The sequence below is a fragment of the Lagopus leucura genome, unplaced genomic scaffold (assembly GCF_019238085.1).
Source record: "Lagopus leucura isolate 7727_CA_CO unplaced genomic scaffold, USGS_WTPT01 Super-Scaffold_100157, whole genome shotgun sequence".
NCBI classification, from domain to species: Eukaryota; Metazoa; Chordata; class Aves; order Galliformes; family Phasianidae; genus Lagopus; species Lagopus leucura.
In genome coordinates, this window is record NW_024962334.1 from 21,087,228 (window position 1) to 21,095,053 (window position 7,826).

The following is a 7,826-nucleotide window of genomic DNA, read 5'->3' on the forward strand; positions in this document are numbered from 1 at the left end:
AGTTGGGAGATGTAAACAATACAAACAAAGGTAAGCAGCAGGCAAAGTGTCTCTGTGCAGTCATCAGTGTGGGGAAAGGATGGCTCGGATACATTTTTCTGTAATCAAAATATTTTACATTCCTATTTCTGGATATTATTTTTAAAAATCCATAAAAACTGGTGTGTCTATTCTTAAGTAAACTATTTCTTCATTGCAGACAAAGAATAATAAGGATGAAGTGTAAGCAGAACTCAGGAAAAATAAAATATTTCCCTGAGGGAAATTTCACTCGTAAATCACTAGCACACTCACCTATCTTGGCTTCAGTTTAAGAAGATGAATAAACATCCACATACATCCACACCTCCGATTTTATTTCCTGTAAATACTTAATACTAATAGTAAAATACATTCCTTCGCACACAGGAAGTGGAGGGATGCCCCTCCGGGCTCGTGGAAGCACTCTCCGTGGTCCTGGAAAGAAATCCACTGTCACAGTAAGGACAGACCTGAGATTACCGGAAAAGACCAGTTCTCTGACTTCAAGTAAACTAAAGAAGAGAAGAATTTGCTTTCATCTAAAGAAAGTCTTCAAAATGATTTCTGATTTTCTAATTAATAAGCAGAATTATTAATTTAGGGAAACATTTGCCTCATTTTTTATAGATTGTAAACACGCTGTGCTGTTAACGGTTTCTACCCCTTGGGAAATGCTTCATAGGATATGAATTACATGTAAGGAAAACTAACCAGAGACAGTAGCAAATGAAAACAAGATGTAGATCTTTCTGCCAGTGTATGAAATGAGAGCCCAAAATGTAACTAGAAAATTTAACAAAGAAAACAGTCACTCTCTTCCTTTGATTTAGGAAAAGATTTGAGAAGTAGTAATTTTCCCCCAGCCCTCCTTCTCTATCCCTTATTGGTGATGATTACCATGTTCATTTTTAAAAAAAAAAGTCAACAAGCAAGATACCTAGAAGTTCTGATACTTGGCATATCCTAAAACAGATGCTTCCTCTCGTGACTGGCAGCTGTGTGTGTAAAATTGAGTTGCATCAGTGTTGACCATGTGGAGTAATCCTTGGCTGCTGCTTTGAGAATAACCTGAAATTTTTAAAGAAGATGGGTCCTTTTTGGAAAATATCTAACAAAACGATAAAAGGAAAAAGGTGAATGGACAAAATAATCTCTTCCTTAAGCAACTTGGCTGATACATGTTAGTTCTATAAAGGCAAGCTGTTCATTTTCTGAACATAAATTCTGTGTCCTGTATTGTGTCCATTATCTTTCACTGCCTGTGTTGATCTTTCTTCTCATGGTAGGGAAACAAAATTCAAAAAGGAAGATTGCTATCTCATGATAGAAGGTACAAGGCTAGACTGATATTTGGGATTAGTAATTACATATCTAATTCTGACATGAATTTACTACATTTTTTAGTATATTATACAGCTTTTTCCAGGGTAGCATTTGTGTAAGCAGAGATACAAAGACAAGATGAAATACCTGAAAGCTTTTTCTAACTTTGGACATGCAAGAATCTGCTATTCCTATTAACACTGAACCCTGTACCAGTTTTTCAAAGACAATCTCCTCTCTCCACTCCCAATATTTGTTCTTTGGTATTCCCACCTCAATGTTTCCACATTGCTAAGTGTGATCTCTGACCTTCAGCAGATTATCACGCACTACTTACTTAAGCTCACTGACTGACAAACACTGGGGCCTCAAAATCCCCAAAAAATCATGAGGTTCACCAGATAAGTGGCTCAAATGACAATGATTAAGCATTATGAAATATTTATTTACAATTTCTGTCTATATGAAGGATTTCATAACCAGAAGAGAATGCACTAGTAACAATTCTTAAGAGCTAAACTGTCATAAATTATAAGTACCTTAATATACCTTAAATTGACATAAAATAAACTAAATAAATTAACATAAAATAAATTAAATAAACAATATACCTTAAATTGACTTTTGAGTTTAATTTATTATTTGATGCCATTAATTGCTTAGGAAATAAAAAATTCAGAAATTAGTATTTGAAAAAAGACTAATTACATTTAAAAGTTACTTGTCAGCACACTTGGAAAACTATAAAGGAAGGTATGAAATAATTCACTTCTGTGCATCTTTCACATCATGTACTACACCTCTAGCCAATCATGATGTCTCACAACATGATTAGTAATTCATATTTACCACAATCTGTCACACATGCCAGATTAACAAGAAGTCTTGTTTTCATTCCAATTATACCTTAAAATGATTATTAGCAGCTACAATCCATTACTGAAGAACTACTATCAAGTGTACTGGTAGAAGCACTCAGTACTCTGCATGGACATAACACACTTTTTATAAATGTTCTTCTCTATATGTATTACTTGCAGATAAAGACAGGTGAGTCTTTTCATGGAGCTCGTTGCCAAGTAGCTTCCTCTTCTCAAGTCTTATATCATAAAATTTCTTGGCTCCTGTTTAGTCTCCTTTCAAAATAACATGCTGATTGCTAGGCACAATTATATATATAAATTATATTCCATACCCTGCATTAGAAAGATGATTAGAAAATTTCTTTTCAGCAATCAACAATATCTGGCTGTAGGACCACAGCCCTGGGTAATGCAGAACCTTCTCCAAAAGCACAGCTGAATGTGACTACACTGGAGAAAAATGAGGAAACTTTGAATGAAGCATAATTGTGGTTTGATCAGGAAGTGCTGATTCTGCATTTTCTTAATATGCTTCTTTCAAATGTGATAAAACCCACAAAAATTAAACTTGATCTTTCCACATAGCATATTTATTGCCCTCCTTTACACCCAAAGCATTCTATTACAGCAGAATTACATCTTGGATAGAGAAAAAATATAATGAAACCAGTAGTCCTGTGGTGTGTAAGCACTTCATCCAAAGAGCACAGCAAAAATACATAAGAATGTCACTCACCTGACTATTGGCTCAATGCAGTTTCAGTATTCAGTTCTATTTTCTCCAAACAGAGGAGGAAACTTGTCCTCTTGCATTTAGCCGGCACTTGTTTTCCTTGATAAGCTGTCAACAAGCACCATGTGCTTTAAAGTGATGTAGGAGGAGTTTATGATAGTGAAATTCACATCGTATATGGATAAATGAACCTCTGTGCTAAAAAGAAAAAAAAACAATAACAAAATAAAGGAGAGAGTCTGCAGAGGAAAACCAAACCAAATCAAAATACATATTGCCCATGTATTATGGTAAGTAGAGCTACATAATGAGTTTCCCTGCTCTTCCAAGACTTTGTGTGAATGAACTAAGTGTGACCCTATATGAAAGTGAGGGATTCCTTTTCAGTTCACAAGAAGTGAACAAGTATGTCGTGAATCTTTTCCAACGCAGCCTGTGTCAACTGGTCACTTCACATAGCAGCATGGATTAAAAAGTTTAAATTTTCAGTTATACTCAGAATTTGTTTGCAGATTTAGAAGGCCCCCCAGTTAAATAATTACCAATAGCTGAGAATGGAAAGGAGATTAGTTTACCTTTAATTTTAAAAAACTTGAAATAGGCATCACTATACAACTATATCTGATGATTTAATATTTCGATCATTTCTTGTAATGAAAAGTTTCTATGTCACATGATGAAAAAATCCTATATAGAATGCCTTTAAAAGATCTCTTCAATCTTACATAAATCATGAAGTTAACACTCAGAAAAGTTTAGAAATAAAAATGGAGTCTGTACTGGATGAGAAGACAGGGATCCTGTATTTCTTCTGAAGTATTTGCATTTATCCTCGTAGATTGCAGTACAGAAACATTGAGAAATAATTACATTGGGCATCCTTATAACATTCCACATCCTGTTATGATCATTTATTTCTCCCTTAAAGGTCTGTACTGCTGAATTTATGATACTATCAGACAGGTGGAAGAAAGAATGTGAAAAAAAGAACCACATTATTTTTTCCCTTTTTTTTTTATTTTTAGGTATTTACTAACACTACTTATTATGAAATGTAAGCAAAGCATAATTTGTGGTGATGTGGTTTGGGATTAAGAATGTTTTTGTTCTAGATTTTATTGATCTAGAACTCATTTGTAACTTCCCAGTTTATATGCATTGCAGCTATTCATGAGTATGTGTGCATACCTACATAAAATTTCTTTTAAAATAAATTAAATGCATTTTTTAAAAAAACAGCATAACTGAGTTCTTTTTCCTGGATAGACATACCCTACAGTGAAAAGGTGTGACAGTGGTGACACTGCAGGTCAGGGTATGTAAAGAAATGCTCATTATTCTGCCTTTTTTCCCCAAAGACTATGACCTTCAGTGAAAATAAATAACATTTTGAAGTCAAAAGTAATGTAATTATTCATAGACTGTTTTGGATTAGTTGGCAGAAAAGCAAATATTTCAGTTCCAGCTTGAAAATCAAGCCATTATTTAACTTTCAATGTGCAGTTCCCATAGTAAATTCATTTTTAATGGGATGGTGTACCCGGTTTGTGCTTGGTAATTCAGCTATAAAAAATCTGAGCTGTGCCCTATAAATCAATCTGAATGGTATGCCATAAGACTGCAATAAATTTATGAGCTGCCTTTAAAAAAACAGAGCATATATTAAGTGTTTTATATGTTGCACAGATCACAAGTCAAATATTTGACTCTAGAAATATAACTATGGGAGGCTTTAAAATGATGAAATCTCTGGTGGATCACCTGGAATCCTTTCCATTTAGTGAATTCACAGCACAAAACTGAACGTTGGAATTTCTTTCAAATTCACTGGAAGATTTGGCTGTGAGCCTTGTTGAAGTTTCTTAGAGATAATATAAATTCATCCTACTGAATTTGCTTTGCTAATGGAGATGTAAGTGTAGCTGCGTATGTGATGCACCAGTTGATCTCTGCAAATCATTCATTTTGTGAATGACAATGGAGTCCTAGAATTTCATGACAGTAGCCTCCCACAGAGGCTTTTTTCTCCTGCATCTTAATTATTTATATATTTTGCACACTGTAGCCAGAAGGGCAAGAGAGATGAAGAAACTTAATTACGCAGAAACCTTTTGCTAGCTCTTATAAAAAGCAGCAACATAAAAAGATAGAAAATAGGAATTTAACTTGAATTCAAAAGTATGGTGACTTGTTAGTACAGTTTATAGATATATTCTGAGTTCAGTTTGAAAAATGATTCTACAATCAACAAATACACAACTAGCAGAGTGGAGTAGTTACACTGGCATTTTACAGGTCATATAATTAGAAGGATTAGCACAGTGAAAAAGGATAATTGAAAATAAATGAAAACACTCACCCATATCGTAAGCTTCAGAAGAACTCCAAAGGGAGAAATCTCCATAAAAAGAGCCCTCCCTAACGGCAGTCAGCCCTTAAATGGGTCTAGGAGAGGTGCAGCCAGGCTCCACCCCTTCCAGTCACACAGCTGAATCACCTTTACCTGTGCTCCCGCAGCTGACTCAGTGCTTGCCTCTGGTGATCAATCAGTGGTTCAGGCCACGATTCAACAGTTCCCATACAAGGATGCAATTGGATTTCCAAGCTCTAAGAGGCACTGTGTGGTTAGGAGACTCTGAATAGCCATGTAGAGAACATGAATTATCATAGGTCAGATGGATTTAAGTAAATACTCATACATACACATTATCCAGTATTGTTGTACAACGAAGAAACAGTCTGTAAGGAAAGTAACTGTTTCCCCAAATTGAAATACATTGCAGTATTTCCATGTTCTTGACAGCTGTTCATGAACAATACTGGTGATTTAGGTAATCTTTATATGAATCAGGTTATTGAGTTCATGGCATATTGGATCTAGACCTGAGGGGGAAAAGTCTGAACTGAAGTCGTGAATAGAAGACTGAATGATTCAAAACCCATTATTTATATTTCCAAGGAGTGAGAAATGAGTAAATGCTTCTATTTTCAGGATGCAACTGGAAGATTCATTTTTTTCAGTGTCTGGATGACAAACTTAATCAGTTTCAAGTTCACTTGGGATTGGTCAGCCTGTTTTACTCCTTATATGTTACTAACCTCCAGATATTTTGAATCTGTTTCCCTCCAGCAAGAAAGAACTTAGAGGACATTATAATCCTTCAAGCTTAACTTTTCATGCAAGTTACTGAAAGGCTGGTCTAAATCATGTTGAATATGTCGACAAGTATTTCAGTGAAATGAAATATCCCTGTTAAATACTAAAATAATAAAATGCAAAAATCTGAAAATGCACCATTGGCCATGTTGTATACCTTTGCCTGCATCATCAGTCTCTGCAAATTACACACACGTGTACATATATATAAGAAGAGCTAGCAAATATTATGAAAAAGCTCTTCATCTTAGACATGAATAATCTGCAAGTAGAAAGGAATCTATTGTATGATGTAAGCTGTAAGTATGTTATGGAGACAACCCAAAGCAGTGTAATTTCATCTGCAAACTACAGAGTCTAAATACAAAATCCTAGAGGAATTCAGCAACAGGACAAATTTTGATTTGGTTTCATTTTGACAAAGTGTGAATTTTAGTCAAGTTTGTATCTCACATTCAATGAAATGTAGAGATATCATCACTGATTTTTTAAATGTTAGCATGGTCTAGTTTCAAAAATAATATCAAATGGGAGATGATGTTTTCCATTTGAAACCCAAAGCCTTGCATATTTAATTCTAACTTTCTAGTGCAGAGAGATCTTAAGAAAGACTGATTAAAATAGCAGTATTAAAAAAAGAAAGTGATTTAAACGTTGTGAGACTTTTATGTTCTCTACAGTAATAGTGAGGCACTCAGGAGCTAGCTGTTCAAATGAATTTAAACCAGTCGCATTCTAAGACACATCTCTTCCAGCTTCCACATCTTCCTTGTGAGGTTGACAAAACTTTGTCTTCTGTCTGTCCTAACAGAACTTTTGGTGCCTTAGAAATACAGGCAATCAGACACCTCCAGAAGTTCTTCAAGGTGATAAAAAATGTTATTAATTAAAAAAAAAAAAAAAAAAAAGTTGTTTGATAGAAGGCAGCACTATTTCCTTTAAATTTCTTCATGTCTTTAAAACAGAATGTTGACAATATCTGCAGATTTCCTGTCCTCTTCCTCTCACTTCAAAAACATTTTTAAATAAGTATGGGAAAATCTTTCTTAAGAAAGAAATCACTGAAAATAGATTGCTTTCCTCAGATGATTTGTAAAGTAGCCAAAGAAATGCCTCTAGCAGAAAATAGTTTTGAATATCTTTTTAAATGTTGCTTTCCTCAGGTAATTAATGTTTTTATTGCAGATTACTGGCCACAAACCTCCAGTTCTTCTGAAAAGATGCCTCAGCTCCTGTGAATGCTAATGGAAAAACAAGTGAAGTAATCAGTTTGAAATAAAACATATAAAATTTTTATTCTCTTTTTTTTTTCTCAGGGAATATGACCAAGCTTCATTGCAAATGGCATAGGAAATGCATCATTCATAAGAAGAATTAACATATAAAGATTAAGGCCAAGCCACATTTTAATACTGTTAGACAGTAAAATGAATCACAGAATCATAGAATGGCCTGAGTTGAAAAGGACCACAGTGATCATTTAGTTTCAACCCCCCTGCTATGTGCAGGGTCGCCAACCACCAGACCAGGCTGCCCAGAGCCACATCCAGCCTGGCCTTGAATGCCTCCGGGGATGGGGCATCCACAGCCTCCTTGGACAACCTGTTCCAGTGCATCACCACCCTCTGTGGTGACTTTCTCCTGATATCTAACCTAAATCTACCCAGTCTCAGATTAAAATAATTTCCCCTTTGGAATGGAACTCTTATGGTACCTTAGTCTTCGATCT

General features: G+C 34.9%; 1 long non-coding RNA gene across 1 annotated transcript; it reads right to left on the minus strand.

Annotated features, from left to right (window-relative positions):
* Positions 1 to 315: 315 nt before the first annotated feature.
* On the minus strand, positions 316 to 5,318 carry LOC122189851. Its single transcript, XR_006181996.1, has 4 exons — positions 5,300 to 5,318; positions 2,944 to 3,138; positions 959 to 1,089; positions 316 to 456 (listed from the first exon to the last, which is right to left on the minus strand). It is a non-coding gene; the product is annotated as an uncharacterized LOC122189851 (long non-coding RNA).
* Positions 5,319 to 7,826: the final 2,508 nt, after the last annotated feature.